We start from the raw sequence: 19,086 nt of genomic DNA on the forward strand, positions 1-19,086 counted from the left end.
GATCCCCCTGTGTGCTCATACTGAAATACCAGTTCTGTATTTCCAGGTCTGATTCTTTTCTGGAGAATAAAGGATAGAAAAATGCAGAGGGGGAGAAATAATTTTTTTCTCTCTCAAAAAGTTCCTGATTTTTAATGCAAGCCGGGGAATGCAAACATTGCCTATGCCTCGTTTGCTTAGTTATTTGCAAAGGTCACCTTCAATAAGACAGTGGTACAACCAGAAGGTTTAACCATAAGTTATTATACTGTCCTGTTTTAAATTAGGGCAAGTGGGAACATAGTGCTTGACCATTTATCAATGACACAGAACTGCCGGGACTTACCTAAAAAGTCAAACATTTGCAGTAAGATAATCACACCCCCCTCCAGTAGTTTATTTGACTTTAAAATATTTTAAAGTGCTTTCAACGTGCAACGTGGTACGGGCTACAAATCAATTCAGGAGGAAGGGGGTCTCTTGCTAGTCTCTGTAACATGCACAGATTTTTCTCACCATTGTTTCTCCCTTCAATAAAGTGAACATAGGGTTGCCAGCCTTCAGGTGGGACCTGGGGATCCCCTGGAATTACAGCTAATCTCCAGGCAACAGAGATCAGTTCCCATGGAGAAGATAGAAGTTTTGTAGGGTGGACTAGGGCACATTGTGTGGGGATGTTCTAGGAATTCGTGGGAAACTCTATGGTTTTATGCATGGATGCTCTAGCAGTTTTTTGGGGGGAAACTCTATGGTACCATAGAGTTTCCCCCCAAATAGCTAGAACATCACTGTGTGAAACCATAGAGTTTTCAGCAAATTCCTAGAATATTCCCGCATGATGTGCCTGCGTGATACATCACTTCCAGGCGCCACGCACATTACATGGTGACGGGACTCTTTTGGGGGGTGGGGATTCCTCCGGTGGCCTCCTCCCTGCTGGCTGGTTGGGGCCCGCCAAATGGGGGAATCCCCTGCCCCCAGCAGGAACTTGGCAGCCCTAGGGTGGACTCTAGGATACTGTACCCCTCTGCGGTCCCCGTCCTCTGCAGGATCCATCCCCAAATCTCCAAGAGTTTCCCACCCTGGATCTGGAAACCTACACTCCATCTTCCACCAGTGGCCAGGGGGGGCAGACAACCCTAGATCCATGGCAATATTAAAAGTCTGAGCCAAGATTTTCAGGATGCATCCAGACCACTAGCGATTCTTTTGTTGTTACAAGATCCAAGGAAGGGGCAGGCCAGTTTACACACATATTTTAGACTTGTCAACTCCAGGTTGGGGATTTCCTGGAGATTTGGGGGTGGAGCCCAAGGAGGAGAATGAGCTCAGTGGGGACGTGATGCCATAAAGTCCACCCTCCTGGAGCTGCACTTGTCTCTAGGGGAACAGTTGTCTTTAGTCTGGAGACCAGTCATAATGATCTCCAGGTCCCACCTGGAACATGGCAGCCTTTCCCAGTTCACTTCCTGGTTTGTCCAAGCTAAACTTCAGCTCTCTTGGAAGAGTTTTAAACTTCTGTGCAACTACCTCGGGGATATTTCTGGGATTCTCCTAATCCCCATTTCTTACTGGGGGTTTGGGCTTCCAAGTTACCTGGTCTTATTCTGAGGTATTAGCAGCCCTTTGTTTTTAATCCTGGACTTTGTTCAGAGCATGGCGCATACAGCTTTTGTTTCATTCAACCCCTTCAACGTCACAAGTGCACTGATAAACTGCTGCAAAAACATAATCTTGATAGGATCATACATCTAGTTTACCAAGATTTTCCCCTCAGTTACATTGATGTAAGTGAACTTGTCTGCTTTGATAAAACACTATAAAAAAACTATATGATTTTTACACCTCTCTATAGCAAGATCCTTTTTGTGTGGTGTTTTACCATTGTACAGAATCTCATGTGCAAACATAAAACAACACACAAAAGGAATCTCAAGGCAGTTATACGTACAATGGCATCAAGATTTTTTTTTTTTGCGATCTTTGATTTATGTTCAGTTACACTTCATTAATACGGAAGGATGCAAATATACAAAAGGAGTGAGAGGTGGTGGCAAACTTCACCTGTCCTTCTTTGAAAAGTAATTTAAGACAGTCTCTTAATTTTTTAAAAAAGGAACTAGGCTTTCTTTTTAGCAAAAACATACACAATTTGTGTTATGTATTGCATCTCACTAGGTTCTTGTTGCCTGAGCTTGGGACAGGCACTCTTTGCAAACCAGGATCCTGAAGCCTGGAAGAACTGGCCAATCAGGATGCTAGGCATGTAACAACTTGTAACAAAGAGGAGCAATTAAAGGATTCTGGAGTGAGCCAATAGGAGTAACTGTTGCCTGCTAGGGGTGTGTGATTAACAATGGTCAGATTTTATATAGTTGCAGTTTCCCCTGTGTTCCTCTGTGACTGTTTCTTCTTGCAATAAAGTGTTCTTGGTTGATTCAGAGCTGGCTGAACTCACTTTATTTCACTTTGCTACTGAATTAATGTAGTATTTTTTTTTCTGGAATGATAAAAGCAAAGGACAAAGCACAAAGTATGGACCACTTTTCCTAAAAGGCAATCTTTGCAACTGCATTATCAGATAGATAATTAGATGATCTCAAAGAACAAAGTTTGAGTCCAAGACCAAAAGAAGTATTATTTGGGGTATAAACATTCATGTGCAAGCATGAAGAAGTGTGCATGCACGTGAAAGCTTACACTCAGAATAAAACTTTGTTGGTCTTAAAGGTGCCCCTGGACTGAAACTTTGTTCTATTGAATCAGACCAACAGGACTGTTTTTCTGGGGGAACGTAAAGAACAGAGTTCCAGAACCTCTTTGTGGAAACAAAATTCTCAAAAAATGTCTGGAAGGGGGAGCATGATGGTCTTTGATCCAACAAAATATGTTAAAACACGGTCGCTTCAAGGTAACAATTCAATTTTAGGCACCAAAAGCAAGACCCATGAAAGAACTGAAGAAGCTGGTCACATGTCTAAAGTTTGGAAACCACTTTAAAGTAGAGGTAAGTCCGTAGCACATGAGTGAATATCATTGCCATAGCATGACTTTAGGGCCAGCAAAAAACAAAAGAAAAAAGTCAAAGCCAATTTGTACAACACTGTTCCGCAAGCAGATCCCTGGGGCAAATTCTCATGGATTAATGCTTTTGAGGGAGTTGGCTGAACACTGATATGGTTGGGAGCTATTCTTAGAAACATGGCAGTTACCATAATGGGACGGCTGATAGTCATATCCATGAAAGCCATACCCATGAGAATTCACTCTATTGGAACCAGCAGTCTGGCAAATATTGGTGATGATGATGAAGAAGAGGAGGAGGAGAAGGAGGAGGAGATTGGATTTATACCCCCCTTCACTCAGAGCAGCTTACAATCTCCTTTATCTTCCTCTCCCCACAACAGACACCCTGTGAAATAGGTAGGACTGAGAGAGCTCTGAGAGTACTGCTCTTGAGAGAACAGCTCTGAGAGAATTATGACTGACCCAAGGTCACTCCAGCAGCTGCATGTGGAGGAGTGGGGAATCAAACCCAGTTCTCCCAGATTGGAGTCTGTACTCTTAACCACTACACCAAGGGTGGCCAAGGGTGGCTCTCCAGATGTTTTTTGCCTACAACTCCCATCAGCCCCAGCCAGCATGGCCAATGGCTGGGGCTGATGGGAGTTGTAGGCAAAAAACATCTGGAGAGCTACCCTTGGCCACCCCTGCGCTACTCCAAACTGGCTATGAGCATATAGATTAAGTACACACCATTTCATGTACTTATTTATTTACTTATTTCTTCTATTTTTAAACCACCTTCCCCTGCAAGCAAATAGACACATTCCAAATAGACAAAATTCACATTCCAGTTAAAACAGTGAAAGCTCCTTAAGAATACAATGGCAATTACGTCAAGTAACCAGCTTCTCAGATCGAGGAACCAGACCTGGGTGGAATTGCTCCCTGGCATCAGCTGGCAATGGCTGAGTTAGTCGCTGCAGTGTAGGGATGACTAATCAAAATGGCTGTTTGACAGCATTTGGGGAGATGGAGAAATGCATGGATTCTGCTGTGGTGTAGATTGCAACCCCCTACTGGCGAAACCAGCTGCTGGAGAAAGTGAGGGCCTTGCAGGACCTTGCCCAGTTCCTCAGGGCCTGTAAGACCACACTCTTCCGGTTGGCCTTTAACTGATTCTGAGTCACTGTTATTGTAGGAGAAATTAAAGAAATACTGAAGCCATTGGAAGTGAATCCATGCCAAATGATATTAGCACCAGATTGTTTGTAACGGTTAAATTTAGATTGCAATGTATTAATGTTGCCAAATTTTATTGCTTATTGTGATTTTATTGTTGCGAGCCTGCTTCGGTGGGGAGGGCGGGATACAAATCGAATAAATTAAATTAATTAAATTATGGCTTAGTATACGTCTGACAATCTACTCTGGACATATGCAGGGAAGCCAAACAGGATCAAGCATCACCGCACATGCTCTAAGAGACCTCTGACATCTCTCCATCGCTACTCCCTCAGTCTCCTCAGAGTAAATGGGAGACAGCCTGGGCCAGTCTCCAAAAGAAGAAGAAGATGATGATATTGGATTTATATCCCGCCTCCCACTCCGAAGAGTCTCAGAGCGACTCACAATCTCCTTTACCTTCCTCCCCCACAACAGACACCCTGTGAGGTGGGTGGGGCTGGAGAGGGCTCTCACAGCAGCTGCCCTTTCAAGGACAACCTCTGGCAGAGCTATGGCTGACCCAAAGCCATGCTAGCAGGTGCAAGTGGAGGAGCAAGTGCAAGTGGAGGAGTGGGGAATCAAACCCGGTTCTCCCAGATAAGAGTCTGCACACTTAACCACTACACCAAACTGGCTCTCCAGAGGTCCCTTGGGCTGGGCTGGTTCTCACATTGTCTGCTAGGAGATCTCCAGCATGCCAATGATTAGACCCGGGGTGTCAAGCATGCAGCCTAGCACCCAAATCAGGTCCCTGGGGGGCTCCTATCAGCCCCTCGTGCAACTGGCTGTTGTTTGCTTCCTTTCCCTTGCTTCCTTCTGCATAAGAACTTGCTTTGTAAAACTTGCTCAATTGCACAGGAGCTACAGAGCAAAAACTCTATTTTCTCCATTGGCTGAGGCTCCTCCCTTGGGGAGAAAAGGGGGGAGGGAGAGCTTGCTTTTCCAGGCTCTCTCGATCACACAGCAGAGCTACTGAGCCAAGCCTCTCTTCCTTCTATTGGCTGAGGCTCCTCCCCCTTCTGGTCTCCTGGGGAAGGAAGGAAAGAGCCAGAGCTTCCTTTGCCCAGTTCCCTGGATCCCATGAGAGAAATACAAAGAAAGCACCTTTCAGACCAATGAGTGCTAATGTTTTAAGCATGTTCTATTTTTAAATTTTTTTAAAAAAAATCTTTAATTGTGTTTATCTGTGTCCTTTATAAAGTTTATATCTCTGCATTACATTTTATGACACAAGGTCTCATTTATGTTAGATTTGGTCCTCATTTGACACCGCTGGATTAGACTATACATGGAAGATGGAGGCAGCCTGGGCTGCCAATGTTTCCCGAAAGCAGAAATGTTTCCATCTCAACAAGGGCCTATGATTCCAACCAAGTTCCCATCATTGGCAGAGCTCCACCCCATCCCCACTGTGCCACCATCATCTGACCAGTCATTTGTATGGTTCTAAAGGACAAATGGCATATCAGGCAAGTAGCTCCCTCTACTGGTAAGCTGTTATAGTGTCACAAAGATGGAGGTGCCTTAAACCCTAGTTAAAAGCTCCCTAACTATACTCATTGTGGGAACGACTGAAACTGTTCCTGTGTAGAAAGGAAAGAATTGTTGCATGGCTTAATGAGACTGAGGGCTGTCTGCTGAGGCCCAAGTTATCATTTGGAGAGAGGAAAAAGAAAGCAGAGCTCAGTCTGACATGGAAACCAAACTTTAGTACCTCACAGAGGTCTATTCCAAGGGTGGCCAACGGAAGCTCTCCAGATGTTTTTTTTTGCCTACAACTCCCATCAGCCCCAGCCATTGGCCATGTTGGCTGTGGCTGATGGGAGTTGTAGGCAAAAAAAATCTGGAGAGCTACTGTTGGCCACCCCTGGTCTATTCTTTCCCCCCACTTTAGCAATCCAGGTTAAAAAAGAACAATACAGGAGAGGTTTCTTTAAAAAAAAATCTGCATGTTATCAGACAGGAGCAAAAGGCAGAAATGAGAAGGCAGTGGTACGATTAAGCTATTTCGAGTGTTTCTTGTACTGTTAATGAGGGGTTCATGCAGCTACATCAAATTATACCGGATCTCGGAGATAATGAAACAATCTTAGCTAAAGCGAGACTAATTTTGCTTTCAGTTCAACCGGTGAGATTGTTCAAAGCCCACTGCAACAAATGTGCCCAGAGCAGGCAAAATGCACAAAAAGAACTATCCTGGAACACCGTTTTTATCCACTTTCCCAAGGAGGCAAAGCTTGATGGAAATGGGTTCAAATGTTGACAATTACGGCATCACCTTTTGATTTCGGGAGCTGAAAGAAAAATGGGTGCGCTGTGACTCGGGCAGCTCTTCTCATTCCATAACCCAGAGGGATTTAACCCACAATGCACTTGGAGTCTGGCATGGCTTCTTAAGTGAGTATTTTCTTGGGGGTTCCAGACAAAATGGAAATGGTGGTCCTATCAGAGCAGCCGGCCATGTCATGTAGGGTTGCCAATTTCCAGGTGGGGAGAGAAATAGGCACTGCCTCCGTGAAACGACTGTTCACTCTCACATCTATTAATAGCTTGAAACAAAACTAATAATATTCCAAACTTACAGAACTTTAAAACAGAATACAACATGGAAGGTAGGACATCACAATAGCTCCAGTAATTGTTCAAAATATTTTGCTGCATTACTGGAGCTACAGACATTCACCTAAGGAAGAGGAAGAAAGACAATAGTGTTATCAATGTGTTTGGGAATATTATTAGTTGAACAGTCTTTTCATGGAGGCAGTGCCTATTTCTCCTTCCCCCTTCCTGTGAATCTCAGTTCAGTTGCCAAATCTCCAGGTGGGGCCTAGAGATCTCCCAGAACGACAGTTGAGCTCCAGACTACTTGAATCAGTTCCCCTGGAGAAAATGGCTGCTTTGGAGGGTGGACTCTGTGGAGTTGTGCTCCACCCATGTCCTTCCCCATCTCAAGTGCCACCCAGGTCAGCTTCATTCCCAAATCTCTAGGAATTTCCCAACTTATATTTGGCAATCCTAACAAAAGAGTGAGAGATGAGTATTCACACAGAGAAAATAAAACCCAGTTTTCTACACAGTGACATTTTCACTATGGCCGTTTTCCCACTTAGCGTTTGCTCCCCTTATTCCCCAGCGCAATTATCTCCGGATCATTTTTCTCATTTTCCCACTAGTGACTCTTTGCGGAGTCGCCTTCCCTGAAGCCCCGGCTCAAATCGTTTTCCCACTGGCATCGACTTGAGTTCGATGCCCTGCCAATCATTTTTTTTTTTAAGCGCAAGTCTGGTTGCGTAATGACGTACTAATGTAACATCGAGCTGCTCCCTCCCCTTCATTTCGTGGACAAACCGGATCACGTGTGCTGCTGCTGCTCATGGATTGGCTGCAGCTGTAGAATCCTCCACAGTCCTTTATGTATTAACAGAAGCATTCCTAGCACTATATTCCCCCCCCCCCCCAATTCTGAAGTTGCGAAATATCGCAATAACGAAGAGAGAGAAATCGAGGGGTTTGTGTGTGTGTGTGTGTGTGTGTGGCAGCTTCTTCCCTTCGCTCCCTCCCGGGTGGCGAAGCTGGGATTTCCTCCGCTCTCTTTCCCCTCTCCGGCTGGCGCTTGCAACGGGGGACCTGACTGATTCCTGCTGCCAGAGCTCCCCCCCCCCCGCCCCATTCTCTCCTTCCCCTTCTGTGACGGGTGTGAAGAGCGAGCTCCGTCTATTTTCTAACCGAGCGGAATGTAGCCAGGGAGAAGAATGCAGGACTCCAACTTCCCATTTTATACATGGCGATTTTGTGCAGGTCCAGAAATCCTGGTGGCACAGCTGAGGGAGGCATTCCGTTTTTAACACACACACATGAACGCTTTGGCCCGCACCGGCACTAGATTCCCCCCCCCAACAATGGAGAAGCGCCGCCGCCGCCAAATGTCTCTGGGCGGCTGGGCTCCCTTTGCCAAGGCGGCGGCGGCGGCAGCGGGAAGCCGGCGGGGTCAAGCGGGGCGCAAATGGAAGTGAAGTGGGGGGGGTTGAGCTGGGGAGAGTCGAAGCTGCCGGGGCCCCTCCTCCGGCCCTCTGAAACCGCCTCCTTCCCACTCGCCCTCCCCAAACTAGACCCGAAACGAACTGGCTGGAAAAGGCCTGCTGGGGGGGCTGCCGCGGTCCCCCCACCGGGGCCCCTAAAGGGAGAAGAGGCCGGGGATAACGCAACAGCGAAATAACGCAACTATTCCAGGAGGGGGGTTTTTTTCCCTTTGTTAATTTCGAAATATCGCTATTACGCAAAACTGTGAAGTTTTTTTTAAAAAATGGCTGCGCCGGCACTTCGGGGAAGCGCCGCGAAAGGCTGATGATTGGCCAAGGGGGTGGATGGGGTGGGAGGACGGAAAGGGAGAGGGTGCCGCCCACAAAGCAGTCGATCCGGCGTGGATGGATTTCCCACAGCAAACTCCGCTGAGTGGATCCAGAGTGGATCCGGAGGTTTTCGGAAACTCCGGCAACATGCTGGAAAACATACTCCGGCGTAAAATCCCTGTAGCGCCGGAGCAAACCGCAGCGCCGGAGCAACATGTGCGAAATCCAAGAGAAGATCCGGAGGTAAATGGGGCGCTACGACGGAGCAAACGCTAGTGCGAAAACGGCCTATGAGAAGGTCCTACACATGATAGACGAATTAAAAACTAATAAGTCACCAGGTCCAGATGGCATACATCCAAGAGTTCTAAAAGAACTCAAAGGTGAACTTGTGGATCTCCTGACAATATGTATCTTTCATTGACATCTGCTTCCGTTTCTGAGGACTGGAAGGTAGCAAATGTCACCCCCATCTTTAAAAAGGGTTCCAGAGGAGATTCGGGAAATTACAGGCCAGTCAGTCTGACTTCAATACTGGGAAAGTTGGTAGAAACCATTATCAAGGACAGAATGAGTAGGCACATTGATGCACACAAGTTATTGAGGAAGACTCAGCATGGGTTCTGTAAAGGAAGATCTTGCCTCACTAACCTGTTACATTTCTTTGAGGGGGTGAACAAACATGTGAACAAAGGGGACCCAATAGATGTTGTTTACCTTGACTTCCAGAAAGCTTTTGATAAAGATCCTCATCAAAGGCTCTTTAGTAAGCTTGAGAGTCATGGAGCAAAAGGGCAGGTCCTCTTGTGGATCAAAAACTGGCTAATTAATAGGAAACAGAGAGTGAGTACAATGGGCAATCTTTGCAGTGGAAGACGGTAAGCAGTGGGGTGCCGCAGGGCTCAGTACTGGGTCCCATGCTCTTTAACTTGTTCATAAATGATTTGGAGTTGAGAGTAAGCAGTGATGTGACTAAGTTTGCAGATGACACTAAATTGTTCAGGGTGGTGAGAACTAGAGAGGATTGTGAGGCCCTCCAAAGGGATCTGTTGAGTGGGCGTCAACGTGGCAGATGAAGTTCAATGTGGCCAAGTGCAAAGTAATGCACATTGGGGTCAAGAATCCCAGCTACAAATACAAGTTGATGGGGTGTAAACTGGCAGAGACTGACCAAGAGAGATATCTTGGGGTCATTGTAGATAACTCACTGAAAATGTCAAGACAGTGTGATTGCAATTAAAAAGGCCAACACCATGCTGGGAATTATTAGGAAGGGAATTGAAAACAAATCAGCCAGTATCATAATGCCCCTGTAGAAATCGATGGTGCGGTCTCATTTGGAATACTGTGTACAATTCTGGTCACCGCACCTCAAAAAGTGTCAATTCGATATTTCCATTTCCCGTCTCACACTTATATTAAAACATTAACAGGGATGTGTGTTTTATACATAGATGTATGCGCACACGCTCTTGTTGTGACTCAGTCTTTCCCCCAGGAAAATAAATATTCAGTTGGATGCTATAAATGTACAATGTGTTGTGCTGTCTGTAAAAAAACACGGTCGGGCATTTCAAAGTGAATGTTTGCCCTGAACTTTCGCTCTGCTGTACACATGACGAATTGTCCATTAGAAACTAATTCAGGATCAGCCAGATGGACACAGGAAACAAACAAGAGTTCAGGAGCACATTAAAGACCAACACAATTTGTGGCAGGGTAGGCACGTCCATGCGTTGCACTGACTCACAAAAGCTCCTACCCTGCCACCAATTTGGCCTGGGCTATTTTTGTAGCAGGAACTCCTTTGCATATTAGGTAGGGTTGCCAATCCACAGATGAGGACAGGGGATCCCTGGGTCTGGAGGTCCTCCCCCTGCTTCAGGGTCATCAGAAAACAATGTGGGAGGAAGGGAAATGTCTACTGGGCACTCTATTATTCCCTACGGAGACAGATTCCCATAGGGTATAATGAAGAATTGATCTGTGGGTATCTGGTGCTCTAGGGGGCTGTTGTTTTTTTAATAGAGGCACCAAATGTTTAGCATAGCATCCAGTGCCTCTCCTCAAAACACCCTCCAAGTTTCAAAAGGATTGGACCAGGGGGTCCAGTTCTTTGAGCCCCCAAAGAAGGTGCCTCTATGCTTCATTATTTCCAATGGAGGGAAGGCATTTAAAAGGTGTGCTGTCCCTTTAAATATGATGGCCAGAACTCCTTTTGAAGTTCAATAATGCTTGTCACACCCTTGCTCCTGACTCCACCCCCAAAGTCTTCTGGCTCCACCCCCAAAGTCCCCAGGTATTTCTTGAATTAGATTTGGCAACCCTAGGCCACACATCCCTGATATAGCCAATCCTCCAAGAACTTCCAGGGCTCTTAGTACAAGGCCTACTGTAAGCTCCAGGAGGATTGGCTACACCAGGGGTGTGTGGCCTAATATGCAAAGGAGTTCTTGCTGCAAAAAAAGCCCTGAATTTGGTTAGTCCTGAAGGTGCTACTGAACTTTTGCTCTTTTCAGATCTGAAGAAGGGAGCACAAAACCACCTGCCACAAAATCGGTTAGTCTTTAAGGCGCTACTGGACACTTGCTCATTTCTGCTGCTACACAGACTAACGTGGCTACCCATCTTGATCTATCTACAGCGAACCAAGACATCCTCTTCCTTTTGTTTAATACCTTCCCCGTTTCTGCTTACACTGCAGTACATAAAACACATGGCTGCCTCCTCCCCACTTCCTTTATGTAAATAAATTATTACGGCACTTGTTAGTCTGCACTAAAATAAAGGAGCTGCCAAGGTTTCGAATTGCAAACCCCTTTGCTGGGGCTTATATTCGGTTGTTAAAAAAATATATTCTCTTCAGAATACAAGGCATAAATTAACTTGGCAGACATGTTCTTTGGTGAAAAGCACATTTATTTACACATTATTTTTTTTGTTGCTTCTAAATGATCTGGGGAAGTGCAATTAATTAATGCTTGCAAATGAATCTTCCTATGAGATCTGCCTTTGACAGATGCTATATAGCAATAAAATATGTTCATTATGTTGGGTAGTTAAGACAAATCGACAGTGGAGAGGCACCGTTTGTCACCATTTGCAGTGTTATGTCGTTGGGTTTCATCGGACTTTAAAGGGTCACGTGATTTGATCTCTTTGCCAACAGGAAGGGCTTTTCTTAAGCCAGGTGTTGAATCTCACACTTTACTGAGGAGTGCTGGTGGAACTTTCATTCATGCTTCATTCACAGGTCCAGGGTTTTTCCGAGCAGAAACACAGTTCTGGCTGGCGTGGTGTAAGGGGGTGTGGTTTGGTGTCGTGGTTAAGTGCGCGGACTCTTATCTGGGAGAACTGGGTTTGATTCCCCACTCCTCCACTTGCACCTGCTAGCATGGCCTTGGGTCAGCCATAGCTCCGGCAGAGGTTGTCCTTGAAAGGGCAGCTGCTGTGAGAGCCCTCTCCAGCCCCACCCACCTCACAGGGTGACTGTTGTGGGGGAGGAAGGCAAAGGAGATTGTGAGCCGCTCTGAGACTCTTCGGAGTGGAGGGCAGGATATAAATCCAATATCTTCTTCTTCTTCTAACATGCAAATGAGTCCCTGCGGGACATTTTCTATGTTCAACCCCTGCGCAAAACAGTGGCGATGGCAGGGGTGTGGCATAATATGCAAATGAGTCCCTGCTGGTCTTTTTCTATGAAAAAAAGCCTTGCACAGTGTCAAGTTCCAATGTATTATCTGTGTCTCTTTGATGTAGTGTCTAGAATGTGTGAGTAGCATGCTTAGTCTGGGGCAGAATCAAAAGTTAACCTGCTTGGCCTCCTAGGAGCTGGGAAACATCTTAATACCAAGGTCGTTGCTCACTCCCTTGGATGTTTAGGTGAAAGCTTGGTAGTGAATGTGTGTATGTGACCTATAGCCACTAAATCTGAACTGTCTTCATGCCCTAACTTCAGGCGGGCTTTTAATGACCATTGCAAGGGTATATAATCGCTTTACTTTCGACACTGCTTGGCCCCAAGTCAGTGTCAGTGTATCCTGCCTTACGATAAGTGCTATCCAATAACATGGAGAGTTGTCTTGATTGAAGGAACAGTGGGAACTCGACACACAGGCCCACAAGGTGCATCCCTCAAAGCGGGAACTTGCACGACAAAGCTTATGGCTGGAAGTAAATCTGGTTTCTCTTTTCAGGCGCCACAACCAGACTCCTGCTTAGTTTTGTTGCACCCAACTGCCACGGCTGCCTCCCTGGAGTTATTAATGATTCTGGTTTTCCAGTCATGAACAACAGAGATGATTTCAAAGTCCCCATCACATCCCATAAATTTCTCTTTCAGTTTTGCTTATCTTTTGTGCACATCACAAATACGGCTATTTGCTTTTTGCCGTTTTCTGTTCCTTTGCCCAGTTTTTCACATAAGATGCATACGTTCCCCAGTGTTGTTTCTGTGTCAATAGGACATCTATTGTCATTGCACATCTATTAGACAAACAAAGAATGAAGACGTAAATTTTGGATACATTGCGAAGAAGAAGAAGAAGGTGATGGTGATGGATTTATATCCCGCCCTATACTCTGAATCTCAGAGTCTCAGAGTGTTCACAATCTCCTTTACCTCCCCCCCCCCACAACAGACACCCTGTGAGGTAAGTGGGGCTGAGAGAGCTCTCACCGAAGCTGCCCTTTCAAGGACAGCTCTGCGAGAGCTATGGCTAACCCAAGGCCATTCCAGCAGCTGCAAGTGGAGGAATCCAACTCAGTTCTCCCAGATAAGAGTTTGCACACTTAACCACTACACCAAACTGACACTACATCAAAAACTATACAACATGCCTACCTGTGGAGAAATGCCTGCCACCCTAGCATCCAGCCAAGTGACTCAACCATGGGGACTGCATTCTGTTTTTGAGTTGGAACCCATCTGCAAACCTGTAGCTGAGAAGACTTGTGACAGCAGCAGGGTTTTTCACTTCCCTGGGGATCCAAAGTAACAGGGACATGGGAGCCCATTCTATCACAGGACTCTACAAAGGAAAATAGAAAGAGAAAACTTTCACTCTTCAAGGATTTGCCGGGCTGTCACTAAGAAAGGGGCAGGGAGCTGTTCCTGTTGGCAGCAGAGGAGAGGACTCATAACATTTTATTTATTTATTTATTTAGGATTTATATCCCGCCCTTCCCACAAGTCGCTCAGGGCGGCTTCCAAAAATTGGTCAACATAAAATTAAACACTTTTAAATATATAGGCAATTAAATATTTAAAACACTTAAAACCTTAAAACCAATAAACATTCCAGTTACATATAAAACAGACATCTGACAAGCTACATTGAGTTCTCATCTTAGCTAGGTGTAGGCTAACCGGAAGAGGGTCGTCTTACAGGCCCTGCGGAACTGAACAAGGTCCCGCAGGGCCCTCACCTCCTCCGGCAGCTGGTTCCACCATGTAGGGGCCATAACGGAGAAGGCCCTTTCTCTGGTGGATTGCAAGCGGGCTTCTTTTGGCCCAGGGATAGTGAGGAGGTTTTGTGTTAAACAATGGGTTTAAATAAAAAGTGGGAAGGTAATGGCTGGATATTAGGAGAATTGTTTTTTTTTACAGTAGGAGTTGGAATCAGCTACCTGGGGAGGTGGTGAGCTCCCCCTCCTTGGCAGTCTTCCAACAGCAGCCAAACACTTCTCAGGGTCAGGGATGCTCTAAGCTGATCCTGCATTGAGCAGGGGGTTGGACTAGATGGCCTCTATGGCCCCTTCCAACTCTGGGATTCTGGGATTCCACCCGGAGCTCTTTAGGAGAAGGTCAGAATAAAAAGGTGCACATCAAAGTGTTAAATCATACATTGAGTTCATTGACGAGCTGTAGTCCGCTAACCCGTTTTTGTAGGAGTTTTTCCCACCCGAACCTCCGAGCAGTGAAATAGACATGTATCTATTCATCCTTAAGTATCGTTTTCATGCATCATAAAACCTGGGCCTGCAAAATTTAACCTTGAAAGTCCCTCCGGAGAGAAGCTTTCACTCTTTATTATTTTTAGAATTGGCAAATTGAACAAAACAGTTCTAATGAATCTGCAGTGGGTGCAGCTGCAAATGAGTTAACCTAATTATTATCTCCACAAATTCTGCATGTGCCCGTTTGACATGAACTGACACAAAGACCACTGGTTCAAGCCCTGTCAGAAACTAATTGCAGACTGGAAAAAAAAATCCCAGTGCCTTTCAATGCTCCCTCTAAATTGTGGAGTCTTGTGAGCAAAAATTCAACTTAATGAGCTACTGGTGTTAAAATTGTGAGCTACTGCATGCATTAGTTTGCCCTGGGGCCATTTTTTATGAGCTAAGACAAAACCAGGGGTGGAATTCTAGCAGGAGCTCCTTTGCATATTAGGCCACACCCCCTGATGTAGCCAATCCTCCAAGAGCTTACAAAAAAGAGCCTTGTAAGCTCTTGGAGGATTGGCTACATCAGGGATGTGTGGCCTAATATGCAAAGGTGCTCCTGCTAGAATTTCACCCCTGGACAAAACTGTGAGAGTCAGAGGTTAAAAAACTGTGAGCTAGCTCACACTAACTCAGCTTAGAAGGAACACTGACGCCTTTGCTGAATACCTATCCTCTGCATTGAGGCAAATGGGGTGGATTCTGCTCAATGAAATGTCTGTGGGAATCTCAAGAAGGCTGAGGAGATGCCTGAAAGTTCTTGGGATTCAGTAGTTTCCCCATCATGTAGAATTACAGAATCACAGAGCTGGAAGGGGCCATACAGGCAAAAGAACATAAGAGAAGCCATGCTGGATCAGGCTAATGGCCCATCCAGTCCAACACTATTAGGGTTTGTAGAATCTTTCGGGATCAAGTGCCGTGTTCTACTGGAGAAAGTTTTCCTTCCAGACGTTTCGTTCTCAGCTGCGGAGAACATCCTCAGTGGCGTTGCAGCCAGAGCAGGCGTTCAGACCTTCTTGGCTGCTGTGCATTGAGTGGGGCCAGGGCTGCTGGAGAGCTGCTATTTCTAGGCTGGAGGGGGTGTGATGAAATGCACAGCAGCCACTCAATGCACAGCAGCCAAGAAGGTCTGAGCGCCTGCTCCAGCTGCAACGCCACTGAGGATGTTCTCCGCAGCTGAGAACGAAACGTCTGGAAGGAAAACTTTCTCCAGTAGAACACGGCACTTGAGCCCGAAAGATTCTACAAACCCTAATGATGTTACCAGCCATGAAAGCCTGAAATCTTTGACAGTCCAACACTGTTTGGTTATGTAGTTACATAACCAGCTGCAGAAGTCAAGCTGCTGGGAAGCTTAGCTTGAAAACACTGGGGTCCCAACTACGTAGTTTGCACTATGGGAGAAGCTGCACGCCTTGATTTGCATCATGATTTATGACTGAAACCGGTCTCCTTTTCAAGTTACTGATTGGTTGAATTCTTCTCCTTCGATTCATCTTGACGTTATTGAAGGCTGCAGTTTGTATATGAGTCAAAGGACTATATAAGAGAAAGTTGTATATATTGGGACTTTTTTGCACTGTCTTTAATACTTATGTCTTTGTTAATTTAAGAATACAATATTGTGTGCGCTGCTTGAATTGTTTGCATTTTTTTTACCACCTGGAGGTTGGCAACCCTACCATGGCCACCGATTCGTGCACTAACATTAAAGTGAATAAGCCGGTGGTGAGTTTTGTAGCTATTTAGATGACACGCCATTTTTTATCACAGAGAACCTTTTTATCCAGTATTCCACTCATTTCCTCCTTTTTTGAAGTCTTTAAATACATTTTGAGCCTCGTCCGTATAAAAGCGAAACACCCCTGGAGTCACGTAGTTTAAAGACAGCCGAGCTACAATGTTCTCTGATTAAGAGAGGCATTAAAAGGCACCCCCAATTTATTTAGCATGCTCTGTAGCGCAGTGGCCTATTTTGTTAAGACTCTGATCTCGGTGCCATTTACCAGGCACACCTTGATGCCACTTCAGTCCATCTGGAAGCCTTTCATCTCGCAGACAAAATTTAGGGACAAGAAGGAGAAGCAGCTCCAACAAACCGGGTGACGGAGACTTGAGCGTGCATCCGCGGTGCTAGCATGTTGCTTAGCAACACCATTCAGCACCAGGAACCTGTAAACCATACATAATTGAAGCTAATACAAACACTAAGCTGGCCTAAGACATTTTTGGTATGTAGAGTGGAGCGTCTGAATAGCATGGCACCCTTTTCCTCACTAAGTTTCACAGGGAACGAGCCATTTGGGAAGTGATTCTGCACAAGCCCCATTCCAAAGAGGTGCTGTCGTAACCATCTTCAAGTACTTGAGGGCTGTCATATAGAGGATGGTGCGGAGTTGTTTTCTGTTGCCCCAAAAGGTCAGAGCAGAACCAACAGGCTGAAATTAAATCAAGAGTTTTTGACTAAACATTAGGAAGAATTTACTGACAGCTAGAGTGGTTCCTCCATGGAACAGGCTTCCTAAGGAGGTGGTGGGCTCTCCTTCTTGGGAGGCTTTTAAACAGAGGCTAGATGGCCATCTGACAGCAGTGCTGATTCTGTGGACTTGGGCAGATCATGAGAGGGAGGGCAGGAAGGGCTGCATCAGGGCTGAGTTCTCGTGCCCCTTTCTTACATGCCCAGGGAAATGCTGATCGCCACTTTGGGGGTCAGACAGCAATTTTTCGCCAGGCCAGTTTGGCCAGAGAGCCTGGAGGGTTTTTGCCATCTTCTGGAGGTGTTGGGGGAGGCATTTGTGAATTTCCTGCAAGGGGTTGGACAAGATAACCTCAGAGGTACCTTCCAGGTCTATGATTCTATGGAAAGGAACAAGAGATGTGGGAAGGCAACAGAAGTGGCTGCAGATATTGTGGCACACTGCGCAAGGTGACCCCCAGCGCTCTCCTGAAGTCTTTGGCGCTTTCTTTGTCTTAAGTGCATGCATTTATGTATCTATGTATCCAGGGCTTTTTTTGCAGCAGGAACTCCTTTGCATATTAGGACACATCTCACTGATATAGCCAGTCCTCCTGGAGCTTACTGTAGGCCCTGTACAAAGAGCCCTGCAAGCTCTTGAAGGACTGGCTACATCAGGGATGTGTGGTCTAATATGCAAAGGAGTTCCTGCCACAAAAAAAGGTCCTGTATATATCAATGCATGTATTTATTTCTTTGCCCTGACCTGCAGTGCCCAGGTCTTTCTAGTAGATTATTAATACCACCCTTCTTCTCAGAGTCAGATTCAGGCCGACTGATGCCCTAAGCACAGACCAACGATGGTGCCTCTTGGCCCTTCCATTGCTGGGCTTCCACTCAATGAAAGTGAAACTCTTCCACCGTGACACAGAAACCAATGTGATATCTGATGATGCCTTCAAACCAAGCTTCTAAACTTTAGATTCAGGTGTGTAGCCACATTGGTCTGAAGCAGTGGAACAAAGTTCGAGTCCAAGGTCACTTTTTTTTTTAACATCCTTTGAGTTCATTGGTTATAAATTCTTCATACATGACATCTTTGTGCATTACATCCTGATAATTATATCCTAATTCATAATCCAATTAAAAAGAATCAGAAACCCCCCCACAAAATTATTAAAAACAGAGAACAAAGGTAGTCATTTCATAAATTCCTACATTACTTAATATCCTTATACCATCCGTCCATTCATTTTAATTTATTTATCATCTATTGATCATTTCTTTCAGATTTTAAGCCATTACTTGCACTGTATTCCTCATCTTTAACTCTATTTTGTATCCAATCATATAATTTCCCCCACCTTTGAGTGGCCAATTTTTTTTTGGTTTCCCATTGACTATTGCCGTAAGTATATCCAGGGCCACTTATAAGACCAACCCATTTTTATTCAAGATATAAGCTTCCGTGTGCATGCAGGTATCTGAAGGAGTGTGAACGCCTACAAAAGCTTATGCCTTGAATAAAACTTTGTTTGCCTTAAAGGTGCCACAGGACTCAGAACTTTGTTCTTTCAACTTCAGTCACTCACCATGCCAAAGGAAACTTTTTAAAAAAACAATGCAGATTAAATTTGAACGTGGCAGATAAGGACAATTACAAAAAAGGTGAGTAAAGCTGAGTGTGGTAGTGAAAGATTTAAGGACACGATAGCTAGAGGCAGGGCTTTTTTGTAGAAAAAGCTCAGCAGGAACTCATTTGCATATTAGGCCACACCCCCAGTGTTACCATTGTTTCACACAAAGCTTTCTGTAGAAAAAGCCCAGCAGGAACTCATTTACATATTAGGCCACACCCCCTGATGTCACCATAGTTCCACACAAGGCTTTTTGTAGAGAAAGTCCAGCAGGAACTCATTTGCATATTAGGCCACACCCCCTGATGCCAAGTCTGCTGGAATTGTGTTCCTGCTCAAAAAAAAGCCCTGGTTGGGGGAACAATTCTGGTGCCCCCCTTCCCCTGATGCCCTAAGCCCATGCTTATTTTGCTTGACATTTAACCCAAAACTACTTCCTCCAAGTGTACGTAGTTCTTGTACATGGTCCATTTTCTCCTCACAACCA

Source organism: Heteronotia binoei, chromosome 19 (assembly GCF_032191835.1).
Source record: "Heteronotia binoei isolate CCM8104 ecotype False Entrance Well chromosome 19, APGP_CSIRO_Hbin_v1, whole genome shotgun sequence".
Taxonomy (NCBI): domain Eukaryota; kingdom Metazoa; phylum Chordata; class Lepidosauria; order Squamata; family Gekkonidae; genus Heteronotia; species Heteronotia binoei.